General features: G+C 36.5%; 2 protein-coding genes across 3 annotated transcripts in view; one reads left to right on the top strand and one right to left on the bottom strand.

Annotated features, from left to right (window-relative positions):
• The window catches only part of LOC145692828 (uncharacterized), an 89635-nt gene that overhangs the window by 71885 nt on the left and 3370 nt on the right, over window positions 1–14380 (bottom strand). The window lies entirely within an intron of this gene.
• Window positions 1372–14380, top strand: part of LOC145692827 (uncharacterized) — a 56775-nt gene continuing 43766 nt past the window's right edge. The window contains exon 1 of one of the 2 annotated variants that reach the window (XM_081768324.1): window positions 1372–1683. The gene's annotated coding sequence lies outside the window, so the exon portion shown is untranslated. Of the gene's footprint in view, window positions 1684–4560; window positions 4682–14380 lie in introns of those variants that run through there. The other variant, XM_081768325.1, reaches the window with a different exon arrangement.

The following is a 14380-nucleotide window of genomic DNA, read 5'->3' as shown; positions in this document are numbered from 1 at the left end:
CAAGCCCCCCGAAATAAACTTGTTACTTTCTAGCATTCTACATACAATAATAATCCTTCACACCATTTCTAAGAATTTCATTGACTTTCAATTAGTTACGCTCTTTGTTCGCTGCTATATGGTATTTGTCAAATTTCATTCCATGTAAGAACTGCGCTCTTTTCTCTCTTTCTCTCTCTCTCTCTCTCTCTCTCGTCCATTCTACTCTTCTGTTTCTTTTTCTTAGTTGTTCCTTTCTTTTGTTTCTCCTATCATACTTTCGATCATTGTTAGTTGTGATTCAATTCGGCCGTCGTCAGTAACACCAAAACTAAGGAAGTCTGTATCTTAATATACGCCCTAATCACCATACTGTTCACAAGGAGCTGTTTTAAAAAAAATGTAAAGTTATTAAATTAGTTGTAAAAAGTTATGTAAGTGCAAAACGTTGTATATTGTTTAATAAAATATAGTGTAATGATATTAATATCTTTCTATTGTTCATAACTGTTTTATTCTTTGATTATTTCATTCAAATTTCACTTTTTCCTTTAAATGATACATCTCTTTTCGTTATCACGGAAAGTGTATTTAATTTTAAACGATAGGTTACTTATTTTTCTACAATATGGCGGTACCAAATTTCATACCTCATTCCCGCACATTTCCTTCTTGTTGATTTAGGTATTATCTTACCTTTCAGTTACTTCAGCCCCTTGCCCTCTTTCACCCAGTTTTCATTCCTCATCAGGGCGGTAGTCATCCCAAAAATGTAGGAGGGCCAGTAGAAGTTCGGGGTGCCGATCCAACCATATTATAGTTCATTTGCAAGCCTGCCTTGAAAATTTTAGGGGAGGAGCGTTAAAAATTTAGGTGGTCGGCCCCCCTAGATTCCCCTTGGATACGGCCCTGTTCCTCATACCCGGAAGTGTCATTATACAAATATTAGTCTAAAGGAAGGAAAATGAAGTTTAATTAAAATTTGTCGGCACCCAAAAGGAAAAATATAAGTATTTATTCACATGTTTGCATAGCCCCCCGATACAACCTCCTAAATACGCCACTGGTGACGACAGAATAATTATTATGATGATTCTACACAAGATTTAAAAAAAAATCCTTCCAATTTTCTGTACAACCTCCGCTTACTTTCTAATATTGTGTAAAGATTGGGCCATTGTTTAATCCCTGTTTGTAATTTAATCTATTGTAAAGGAAATATAGAAATAGAAAAAAAATGTCAAGGGGCAACAGCAGTTTTGGTCATTTCTTAACTAATCAACGGATGCTTAGTGTGACGTCAAAGTGATAACTTTTAATTTGAAACATCCTGTTGTGTCTCTCTGGGTGTATGGTAGCTAAAAGAGCTACTACAATATGATCACATCTTAACTCGGTCGTTTAGCCTTGAAAAAATCTTAAATCACTAGAATGGAAGTGACGACAACGTATTTTCTGGAATAAAACAACAATGACCAAAAGACGTTACATCAAGTCGTCTTTTGACTTTTGAGGAACAGGGCTTGTCTGCGTCATAAAAATACAATAAACTAACACATGTGGACAAACAGACCAGAATTAAATTCTAAATATGACATATGTGTTGTTTGTGCGAGGGTGTGATGATGTGAAAACGGCCTCTCTGTCATGCAAGTACAGGAAAAGTTGAGGTTACTCTCGTAAATAAAGGGCGTGTTGAGTTAGGTAAGTATCATAAAAATAATAATATATTATAAATATTATTGATCTTGTATCTTTTGGAAATTTCAATTTAGTTCTGCTTTCATGAACTGTTTCCATATCCCAATTTGGAAGTAGTACATACTAGGGAGAGCACTCTCTCATTTTGCCCTCAAAACTTCCTCACCTTCATTTTGGTGAGAGGGCGAGTGAGTTTGAGGGAATCGTTTGAGGGTGAGTGTAAATGAGGGTAAAACCATCAACAATATTTGAGTGTGAGGGCGAGTGATACGAGCGAATTGATTGGGGATGAGTGTGAGTGAGGGTAAGAGCATCAACAATATTTGAGTGTGAGGGCGAGTGATACGAGGGAATTGATTGGGGATGAGTGTGAGTCAGGGTAAGAGCATCAACAATATTTGAGTGTGAGGGCGAGTGATACGAGGGAATTGATTGGGGATGAGTGTGAGTCAGGGTAAGAGCATCAACAATATTTGAGTGTGAGGGCGTGATACGAGGGAATTGATTGGGGATGAGTGTGAGTCAGGGTAAGAGCATCAACAATATTTGAGTGTGAGGGCGAGTGATACGAGGGAATTGATTGGGGATGAGTGTGAGTCAGGGTAAGAGCATCAACAATATTTGAGTGTGAGGGCGAGTGATACGAGGGAATTGATTGGGGATGAGTGTGAGTCAGGGTAAGAGCATCAACAATATTTGAGTGTGAGGGCGAGTGCTGATGAGGGAGTTGATTGAGGGTGAGAACATCAGTAGTATTGAGTGTGAGAGCGAGTGAGTGTGAGTGTGAACGAATTGATTCTGGGTAAGAGCCTCAACAATATTTAAATGTAAGTTGATTGAGGATGAGTGAGAGTGAGGGTGAGGGCATCAGTAATATTTGAATGTGAGGGTGAATGAGTGTGAGGGTGAGGCAATTGATTGAGGGTGAGGGCATCAGTAATATTTAAGTGTGAGAGAGAGTGAGTGTGAGTGAGTTGATTGTGCGTGAGGGTGTGGGCATCAGTAATATTTGAGTGTGAGGGTGAGTGAGCATCAGTGTGAGGGAATTGATTGAGGGTGAGGGCATCAGTAATGTTTGAGTGTGAGGGAATTGGTTGAGGGTGAGGACATCATTAATATTTAAGTATGAGGGCAAGTGAGTGTGAGTGAGTTGATTGAAGGATGAGTGTGAGTGAGTGTGAGGGCATCAACAATATTTGAGTGTGAGGGTGAGTGAGTGTGATGGTGAATGAGTGTGAGCGGATTGATTGAGGGTGACTGTAAATGACAGTGAGGGCATTAACATTATTTGAGTCTGAGTGAGTTGATTAAGTGTGAGGGCGGGTGGTTGTGAGGGAATTGATTGAGGGTGAGGGTTAGGAAAAATGCCTATCTTTGGTACAGTCACGAACATTAATAAATGGAGGTTGGGGCCATAAGAAATAATGGCTTCAATTTGGGCGCGGTGGCTCAGTGGTAGAGCGTTCACCTCTGGTGCTTGGGGTCCCGGGTTCAATCCCAGCCCCCGCTAAGTGAACTTTGTGGTGGACAAACACCGTGTGCGTGGGTTTTCTCGGGTTCTTCCGTTCTATTCATTACTCATCATCACCTTCTCCTTTAGCCTAACCGGCATAATCGTGGGACGTAAAACTAAAAGATTTTATTTCAAGATTTTTACTAAAGATTTAAAAAATGAGAAGAAAGAAATTTAGGTAGATTGCTCGTAAAGAACAAGAGATTCTTAATAAATGCACTTACGAATGCTGCGAAGTTCTACGTATCACATATATTGAATATTTTTCGTATATGATAAGTCATGCATTCAAAGGATATAACCATCGGAGGAACAGTTTCTCCTCCAAGAGTTTACTCTGTACTGAGACAATAAAGCGCTTGCCTCTGGAGCATGAGGTCTGCTTCGAACCCCGTCCAAGTAAGCTTATGGTGGACAACATCGTGTCCGTGGGTTTTCTAGGAGGATTCTGTTTCCTCCCACTTTCATATTTCATCAATTCTTCCTTCATCACTCACTCGCCTGAGTCATCATCTTGCTTACCCTAAAGAGCCTAGTCATTTGACGTTATGTGTATCTCTACTTCTTTCGAATTCTAACAGTGTTCTTCTAACTTGAATGGTGTAGTATGATATTCGTTTGTTGAAATATTGTACTTGATTGTCGTTTATTTTCCTCATTGAACGTTTGAGAAAACACCACAGGAATTCTCCAGTTTCTTTTTGTGTCACTCATGCGTCGCCCCTACACCACGTTCAATTGTGGATTAATGAAAGCTGTGATTAAAAATAATTAACATTACCTTCTGCTCGTCTTCGATCCGACATTTTGTTCTCGAGTTATGACTATTTTTCCAATAAATATTTGGCTGATCATAACCCTAAAAAGAAGCATTCTACACCGAAGTTAGTCTATAATTTTAATTTTATTTTGGTGTCAGCCACCACCTCGCAAACATTGTCAGTGTCGTTTTGAAACACCCTGTATTTTGATTTCGGATAAGTTAAAATACCTTGACTTTTTTCATGGATTGGTCCGCCTTCGCTACGTCTCTACTTGAAACATTTTGTGTATAAGGTCTGTTCTATACATGAAACTTTTTTTTTTTTTTGGTAATAAATTTGGAGTGTGTCTATTATGGGCTCTAAATAAATAGTGTGCCTTGAAGTGCTGCAGGGCTAAAACGCATGTGCTTGTATGTTCATATCAATTGCAGCTGCAAGCGTCTTCAATGTAAACCGTCGGATGAATGTGTATTTGAGGAACAAACACAGCCTGACAGGAACACATACATTTCGTCAGAGTCTTTCCAAAAACAGGAGTGGCCTACATCATTCTCTCTCTCTATATTTATCTTTCTTTCTTGTTTTTTTTCTCTTCCGTTTTTTTTCTTTTGTCCAGTCAGAAGCAATGCACCTTCCAATGGTCGTCGCTAGCACAATTCGAAGTGCATCGAACGTATTGGATATGCATTTTGAGTTTACAAACCAATTCGGAGGCATAAAACCTGTAAGTGCAATATATTATTATTATTATTATTATTATTATTATTATTATTATTATTATTATTATTATTATTATTATTATTATTATTATTATTATTATTATTGTTTTTATAACTTTGTTGACTGTTATGTATCTAGTTGAAGTAATTTGATTGATAGTGTAATTATGACACGGTAGTTTGAACTAACAACTGTTCGTTTCTCTCTCATATGTAATAGCTATCTTTCAAATAAATGAACACAATCTGACTAAATTTTATTGATTAATTGATTAATAGCGACGCCAACAGTGAGACTATTTGTTCCGCCACAAGATCATAAAATGGTCATTGCATTACAAGAAATACATGATTTAAATAAATAAAACTACTAAAATTATAAATATAAATTAGAAGGGTTACTAAAGAACCATGATTGTTACATTATAATTTGTATATCGAATTAGAAATCAAAGGACTGTATAGATTTCAAATATAAAAGTACTAACAATGTAAGATAAATGAAATGAAATATAAAAGCATTAAGATAAATGAAATGAAACATAAGAAGAAAGAAATGAAATATAAAAGTATTAACTCAAATGAAATATAAAAGCACTAAGGTAAATGAAATGAAATATAAAAGCATTAAGATAAATGAAATAAAATATAAAAGCATTAAGATAAACGAAATGCAATATAAAAGCATTAAGATAAATGAAATGAAATATAAAAGCATTAAGATAAATGAAATGAAATATAAAAGCATTAAGATAAATGAAATGAAATATAAAAGCATTAAGATAAACAAAAAGAAATATAAAAACGCTAAGACAAATGAAATAAACTGTTCTGTAAAAGATAAAATCTTTCAGTTTTACGTCATACTGGTATGTTCTGTTAGTAAAAGAATAGAGTGGTTAATGAAAGTGAGTGATTATGAAAATAATTTGTGAAATGAAAATCTGGGAGGAAACGGAAGAACCTCGAGGAAACCCACAGCGTTAATGTTGAACCCGAAACGAGACGAGAAATAATGTCTCGTCTCGTCGCGTAAATTTTAAAGATATCTCATGTTGACTCGGTTCTCAAGGACACTTTCTCGTCTCGTTTCGACTCTCGTAAAGCGTTCGTTTTCTCATCTCGAAAATTTTCTCGTCCCAGAATATGCCCTGATTTCTTTCTTAATTTCATGTGGAAGTTTTCAGGATTCTTCCGGGTCACGAGAGGTCCACGAAGGGTGTGATATGGTAATATTTATACCATCTTTATTATTGGATTATATTGTGTAATAACCTGCGTATCTTTAATACTTGATAAATGTTCTTCATTGTGTGGGTATAATCACTTTATCAATTTTATTCTTCAAACTATGAAGCATGTAACACTAAAATAGAGTTTGATATCTAATACTTGGGTGAACTATCTTGGCCACGAGACTCGTAAAACATCTCGTCTTCAAAACGTTGGGTGAACGACGTTGGTCACGAAACATGTAAAATATCTCGTCTCAAAAACGTTGGGTAAACTACGTTGGTCACGATACTCGTAAAATATATCGTCTTAAAAACGTTGGGTGGACTACGTTTGTCACGAATCTCGTAAAATATGTCTCAAAAACGTTAGGCGAACCACGTTGGTCACGAAACTCGTGAAATATCTCCTCTCAAAAACGTTGGGTGAACTACGATGGTCATGAAACTCGTAAAATATCTCCTATCAAAAACGTTGGGTGAACTACGTTTGTCACGAGGTCACGACGCTCGTAAAATATCTCGTCTTAAAAACGAGACGGTAATTCTCATGTTTGTCGTCATATCTCGAGTTTAGAAATGTCGTCATATGAGTTTCTTTGCTCATTTTTCAAACGAGAATCAAAAGAAGACGAGAATTTTTTTGCCTTGTGGATAACACTAAATAGATTCAGTATTACCCACCACAAATTATAACACGGTGTGAGATCGAACCAGGAACCTCTCGTGCTACCACTAAGCTACTGTGCCTTCATGAGAAGATGAGAGTAAATTAGATAAATTATCAGTAACATAGATATAACCCTTTGGAGTTCTAGTATATATTTTTAGGTATATAATAGTGTCTTCATTATTCGAGTAAACAAGTTACAATAATGCTTTGTACTTCGTTTTATTCAAGCCTGGAGGCATTGTAGAACTCGTTATGTATAGTTTCACGTCTTTCTCCATCAAGACATAGCAGGTGATGACGTCATAACTTTAAAAAAATTGTAAGGCTTACTTTTATTATTTTTTTGTCGGGCTTACTTTTGCACCTAGAAGATTGAAATCTTGCACAAACAGTCAGTCTACCGAGTAATATTTATCAGATTTTTCATCTCTGCGTTAACACAGGGGGTTTCAGAGAGGCAAAAAGGTAAAGAAAAGGAATATTTTTTTTTATCAAAAAATCCCTTTTTTTCGCTATTTTTACACCTCAGATACATGATGGAGACATGTGAATAGTGCCGCTTGAAAGGCTGTTCTAGTCTGAAGAAAATGACGGACGAGCCATGATCCTAGGATAAATAGGATGTCTCAGGAAATTTTTACCTGAGATTCTGAAAAAAAATGTTAGGCCTATTTTTATTCTTTTGTGGCGGGCTTACTTTTCGACCACGAAGATTGAAATTTTGCACAAACATTCCGTTCAACGAGTAGCATTTATCGGATTTTTGAGAGATGTTCTTGTTGACACAGGAGAGCTCCAGAGGGGCAAAAGAAATAAAGGAAAGAGATATTTTAATCAAAAATCCCATTTTTCGCGATTTTTTCCTTCTCATGTGCATGATGAGACATGTGGATGTTACTGTTTGAAAGGCTGTTCTATTCTGAAGAGAATGAGGTACAAAACGTGACTCTAGGATAAATAGGGATGTTTCAGGATTTTCTTTTATCTGGAATCAGGTCTTTTGCCGTAATATTGGACAATGTGGGGATTATTTGTAAATATTTATCCCGCCCATACTATTCAAGATAAAAGTTTGAAATTTAGTACGCACGTTTAGTACACCCCTTAGTATTTTTTTAGTTGATTTTCAGATTTCTACGTTAACACAGGGGATCCAGAGGGGCTCAAACTTAAAAAAAAAATCTCAGAGAAAAATCTCGATTTCTCTCAAACTTTCCCATGTCAGGGACACGATAGGGAAACGTGAATGGTACCATTTGAAAGGTTTCTCTATTGTGAAAAAACGATTTATAAACCATGATCCTATGATAAATAGGAAAGATGCTGTAGCCGCTTGACTTGAAGTCTATAATTTACCTACGAAAGCCGGAATTTTAAAGAGGTAAAGCAATATATTAAATAAACCTAATTGTAAAAATAGTGGATTAAAGAGAAAGGATCTGAAAGTGAGGGGTAGAGGAAGAAGAACCACGAGAAAAAATAAATGGGTTGAAACATTGTTTAAAATGAAATTATATCCCGAGGCATACGATGGCGTAGTTTTCGGTTAAAACGAGAGACAAGAGCTTGGTTGTAAAAACTATGTTGTCCAATAACCATGACCACTTCTTAAGATGAAACTCAAACTGAAGTCTACCCTGATCAAGGTTTCCCAATATGGCAGTAGCAAGATGGTTCGTAGTATGGTTAATGAAAAATGAAATAAATCTTTGAGTTTAACGTCCCACAATTTATGCCCTTTTAGGCTAAGAGAGAAGCATGATTAAGGTAAGTAAAGCCCAGGACATGATGTTGTAAACCACAAACTTACTTGGAAGAGGATCGAACGAGGGACTCCATGCACCTGAGGTAAACGCTCTACCAGTGAGCCACTGTGACTCCAGTATGGTTAATAAAATTCAGCTCAACATCATGATTCACTCATAGACTTTAATTTTTGTTTAATTATATTAGTCCAAACATAACACATAGAGTATACCAATTAATAGAAGTTGATCAAGTTAAACAAAATGACACACTCAAGGACAAATTATCATGCAAAAGTTTCGAGAAAAAATGAATTTTTATGGCGATACAAATGTCGTTTTTTGCCGATAATAATACATAACTTTTATTCTGCCGAAACAGATTATTTATTTAGTCTGTAAATAAAACATCACAGTTAAATAATACAGTAGACTCCCAAATATCCGGCTGCGACTATCTGGCCTAGTTTTCTTTTATCGTAATTAAATGAGGAAGGCAAGGCGTTGCATTGGCAAGTAGACTCTCGAATATCCGGCTGCGACTATCTGGCCTAGTTTTCTTTTATCATAATTAAATGAGGAAGGCAAGGCGTTGCATTGGCAAGTAGACTCTCGAATATCCGGCTGCGACTATCTGGCCAAGTTTTCTTTTATCATAATTAAATGAGGAAGGCAAGGCGTTGCATTGGCAAGTAGACTCTCGAATATCCGGCTGCGACTATCTGGCCTAGTTTTCTTTTATCATAATTAAATGAGGAAGGCAAGGCGTTGCATTGGCAAGTAGACTCCCAAATATCCGGCTGCGACTATCTGGCCTAGTTTTCTTTTATCGTAATTAAATGAGGAAGGCAAGGCGTTGCATTGGCAACATTGCCAAGGCATTGGAAACAGGCGCCTGCTACCAATGTTGCCAATTTGGGGGAAAAGTCGCTAAATCTAGGGGATTCGCATTTCAGGATAGCGACAAAAAATAATTTTTCCGATTAGCGACTTTTTTGGTGATTTTGGAATGATGATTTGGCGACTTATTTACAAATCTGGCGACTTTTGTACTGTGAACAACTTATCATAAAATAAGTACTATTAGCTCGAATCAATTCAGATATATATGTTTATTTTCCTTTTGCTTATTTGAATCAGTGCAGATGTTGACGAGCTGGGAAAGTCATAATATTTATCTCTATATTCCCGCTTTAATTGCTGTTATCCATTACCTTCTAACGGGGACAAATTCCAGCTTTTAATGTTCTTTAGTCTACAGAGCTTCCGTTTACAGGCAGAAATAATTCATTAACGATAGCAAACAGATTATCTGTAGAAGCGTGAGTAGAAGTGAAGTAAGATTTTTCCTAGACCTTGAATTAATTTCGTTCGTTTTTCTAAACTTATTTTTGATTTCGTTGAAGCAAAATTGATCATAAAGTTATATATATATATATATATATATATAAGTGAAATTATTGTTAGTTACATATGAGCAGGGTCGAAGCTAGGATTTTCTGAGGGTAAGTGCACCAATAACTACCTATACATTTGAATTCAGTTGGATCTTTTAAAATGCATCTGTAGTGCGAGTGAGGAAATGTCCTGGAAATGCTAAGTGTCTGTTCTCGGTAAATCATTTTCTTTCAACTTTCAGAAAATTTATTTAAACTATCGATTTTGCAAAACTTCCTTTTGTTTTAAGACCAAACGGAAATACGACAGCAGGAATTTTCGGAAAGTGCTGCTATTTTCAGTGCTACCTTCTCACTTTAGGTAGTGTATATTTACAACGAAGGGGAGTATGCACGTGTACCTTTGCATCCTCCTAAATCCGGCCCTGATATTAGTCTTTCATATACGTTCTTTTATCGTATATAGTGCTATGGCTTGAATTGATCATGTATCTTACACACACACACACACAATTTTATATATATATATGAAAAAGGCAAAACTCCACGAAAATTTTTTTAGCGACTTTTCACCCAAAATTGGAGTCATTTCATCTCCTATTTAGCGACTTTTTGCATCAATGTGTTGGCAACATTGCCTGCTACGATCCTCCTACGTGTCGTGTGCAAATATACAAGTTGTGACAGGAAAGAAGCAGCGTTCGGCTCATTGTTCATTGTTTCGTCAGCAGTGTTGCCACACTTGGTACAATTGAACCAAATTCAGACCTTTTTGACATTCATCTGCCCGTTGGTACCACGCTCGCATTTTCAGCTCCTTTTGTGAAAAAGTTGGTACAATTCTACCCAATTCATCACCATTTAACAAATACTTGTCACATTTTCAAAAGTGTCAGTAAGACTTTTCCCACATCTCAAGTTACTCATACTGAGTGTTGGATTCTTAAAACATGCTGTCTGTAAAAAAAAAAAAAAAAAAAAAAAAAAAAAAAAAAAGTACATTCTATTATCCTCCTCCTTCAGTCTTGAAATAAGCGAGAATAAGGGGCAATGATTTATATTTTAATATTTTATTGTAACCAATTGTTTACCAACAAACTCGCAGATGATTGATTTGTTCCTCGTTTTATATATATATTTTTTCATAATGGCCATAATACCGTTTTGGTTTATTGGTCACTTTGAAATAGAGCCGCGTTTGGTTTCCTTACAATACATACCGTAGACGATAACTGTTTTCCCTTTTAATTTGTGGCCTCTGTTATATTTCCTACGCACGAGAAAAGTTTCATCTACTTCCAAGGTTGTTTTGTTTCCTCCTATTTGGCTGTTTTCAAACAGTAATTTTTGGAAGAGGGCGGGGGGGAGAGTGCTCTAGAACTTAATCTCTTATAGTTTCGTGCTATAGAGCCATGTATTACACTGGTATAAAATAATGAATTCAGCCCTTTTTGTTTCAATTTGGTACTATTTTTCAGCCCACTCCAGAGCTAGGACTGTGGCAACACTATTCGTCAGTGTGTAACGGATCTCAATGCAGTCCGCTTGCTGCTGTTCCTGATTATAACTGTACAGTACGTACAGTACTGTATTCGTAAATGTTCTTGGGGTATGCTTAATGAGTTCATAAAACTCCGACCTATCCAGCTTTTTTGTTATCCGGTCGGACCTTCCACCACATTAGACCGGATACTCCGGAGTCTACTGTATATTGTACTGTATCTACTGTTTATCTTTTAATGGTGATACATATGCTTTTAACAGTGACTTCCACAATATCTTCTCGTTGTTAAATATAAAACGAAAGGAAAATTTGTAACAGTCGCAGTTATTATTATTATTATTATTATTATTATTATTATTATTATTATTATTGTTATTATTATTATTATTATTATTATTATTATTATTATTATTATTATTATTATTATTATTATTATTATTATTATTATTATTATTATTATTATTATTATATACGGATTGTGATATAATATGCGTATTATAAAGTTGGTTTAAATATGATAGAGTATATTTTGAACAGCTCACAAAATACAGGGTGAGCACAAAACAGTCCCTGGAACTATTTCGAAAGCAAATAACTTGAATATCAAAAGAACTATCCTGCCCAAAGTTTTATGATATATATGTGACTAAAACTAACGTAGAAGTTTTCGGCCCTGTGGGCAGCGATCACTTGCCATTCCTTCTTGCAATTATTTGATCTGGCACTCATAAAACAGAACCACAAGTGTTTAGCGTGAAATATAATTTTGCTAAAGCCGACTGGAACAAATATTGTCTTTACATCTCTGAGCAGCGTCAATCTAGTAACACTACTATCACATCCTTAGATGACATGGACAGTGTTTCTACATCTTTAAGTAACATGTCCATCGATGCAACCGAATATGCAATTCCAAAACGAAGCTTGCACTCTACCCGGTCTAGCTTCCTCCCCACGTTATCACATATCTTCACTGTTCTCACTCACAACTATCTAGAAGAATACAGGAGAATGCAGTCGCGCAAATCTGTCTTCAACATTGGGGGGTGTAAGACCGTTCCCATAATCTTTTTTTAAGCGATGTTCAAAATATTTATGAAGTCGAAAAGCAATGATGTGGATGATCAGTTGAGCAGAGTTACCTTCAACATCAGGAGGCGGGCAGCTTGGATGTTTATTCTGAGGGGGAACTCAAATTATGGTAGAAGAATCTGATTTCTAAGATCAACTTGTTGTGTATTAGGTTCTATATATCAGGCAATGTAGATGAAGTGGCAATCGGACACAAATCGTCACATTTCTTCCGCTTCTCCCCCCCCCCCCCACACAAAAACACATTTCAAATCGGATTATTAAGGGGAGACAGTCCCCCAGTTCCAAGATTGAGGAGGACATGTCCCCTTCATCCCCCGGGATTTGCGCCAGTGATTGCCACTTCCTAATATTTCATCACCAACTCCAACGCATCATTAAGCATCACATCATCGCACAGAAACGATTGGATTAGAGAACTTCTTGCAGCCAATGACGCAATGAAAACTCTACGAAATTTTGGAATTTATTCAAACACCTTATTAATCAGAAATACAGGTCACACTATCCAGTTCATGTTGAAGGCACCGATGCAGAGAAAGTGACAACTTTCACTAGTCATTTTGAGGATGTCTTCACTCCTCATTCTATTCTGCTCTTTAATAATCCATCTCATCGACACATTAACAGATTGGTAATTCTGAACAACCATTATTCATACTATCCATAGATCATCACCTTGATCCGACTCAACCAAGCACTGCTCCAATCATCAGTACTAATATCGTTGACTCTCTCTGTCATAGTCGAAATACAGCTCCTGCTGCTGATACTATTAGTTATAACCAACTTTGCCAGGCACCGACAGCTTTTTATGTTATCTTTACTATGTTATATACGTCTATTCTCACTACCGGCTTTATTCCTACTTACTTTCTGGAAGCATGCCAAAATCGTCATTTTCTTAAAACCCTATAGAGACCTACTAACATTGGCTCCTATCAGCAAAATGTCTTACCAACGTATTCTGCAAAATATTGGAACAAATTGTGGTAAAGCGACTCCATTCTTACCTCCTTGCTCACTCTTATCTACCTTCAACACAAGCAGGCTTTAGACTGTCAATTAGCACTACTGATCAACTGTTAAATTATCGAGCTATCTATTTAACTATTTGAGTAGACCTCTGCCATCTGCCCTTATTTCTTTCGATATTGGGCGCGCATTTTAGACAGTCTGGCACGAAGGACTTTTCTTCAAATTACTCCGTACTCTACCATTATCGTACGTTCTACTTATAGCCAACTTTCTTGATAACCGTTCAGCTTTAATCAAATAAATCAAGCACAATCCCATCACTTCATCCTACAGGGCGGAGTTTCTCAAAGTTTTGTTTGATCACCACTATTATACATCCTATAATATGTTGCTGATATGGTAATGCCAGAACCACCAATTTATGCACTTCAATCTGCTGATGATACGGCATATCTCGCTTTATGTTCTTCAGTGGATCGAATAAACGTAGCATTACAACCAGCAATTGATAAACTTGCCACTTGTTGTTTAAAGTAGAAATTTAAGTTCCTTTAAAACTCAAATGACATTATTTGGACTTAAACGAAACAAATAGGGGAAGGTGGGGCTAGTTGCAACACTTTTCAGGTCTGATTTTGTTACTCGAAAAGTATTATAGATACAAAAACTATATTGAGTGGACTAAAACGTATATGCCTTAGCTACATACTAAAAAAAATAGATTTGGAGAACATCAAAACGTAGATTTGATAGCATCCACTTTTTGAACTAAGTCCGACTGTTGACACTTGCCCCACCCATGGGGTAAATTGCAACATCATCTGGGGTAAGTTGCAGCAATCGGACTTGGTTCAGAAACTTAATGCCATCAAATTTACAGTTTCAACGTCGTTTCACCCACTTTCACTGTGGCAGTCAATGCCTACAATCTATACAGATGTAGTACGGATTTCTCTCAGAATACAACCAATGAGACCACTTCTCATAATATAAACACTGTACCCAGCCTTCATCTGCATTCTGTTCTTCATACGATTCTTCACAAACCAAACACATACAATCTTCTGTGGAAAGACTTGAGAA

This window comes from Thermobia domestica, chromosome 8 (genome assembly GCF_964235325.1).
Source record: "Thermobia domestica chromosome 8, izTheDome1.hap1.1, whole genome shotgun sequence".
Taxonomy (NCBI): domain Eukaryota; kingdom Metazoa; phylum Arthropoda; class Insecta; order Zygentoma; family Lepismatidae; genus Thermobia; species Thermobia domestica.
Note: the sequence above shows the minus strand (reverse complement) of the source record. Positions and strands in the feature narration are given on the sequence as shown.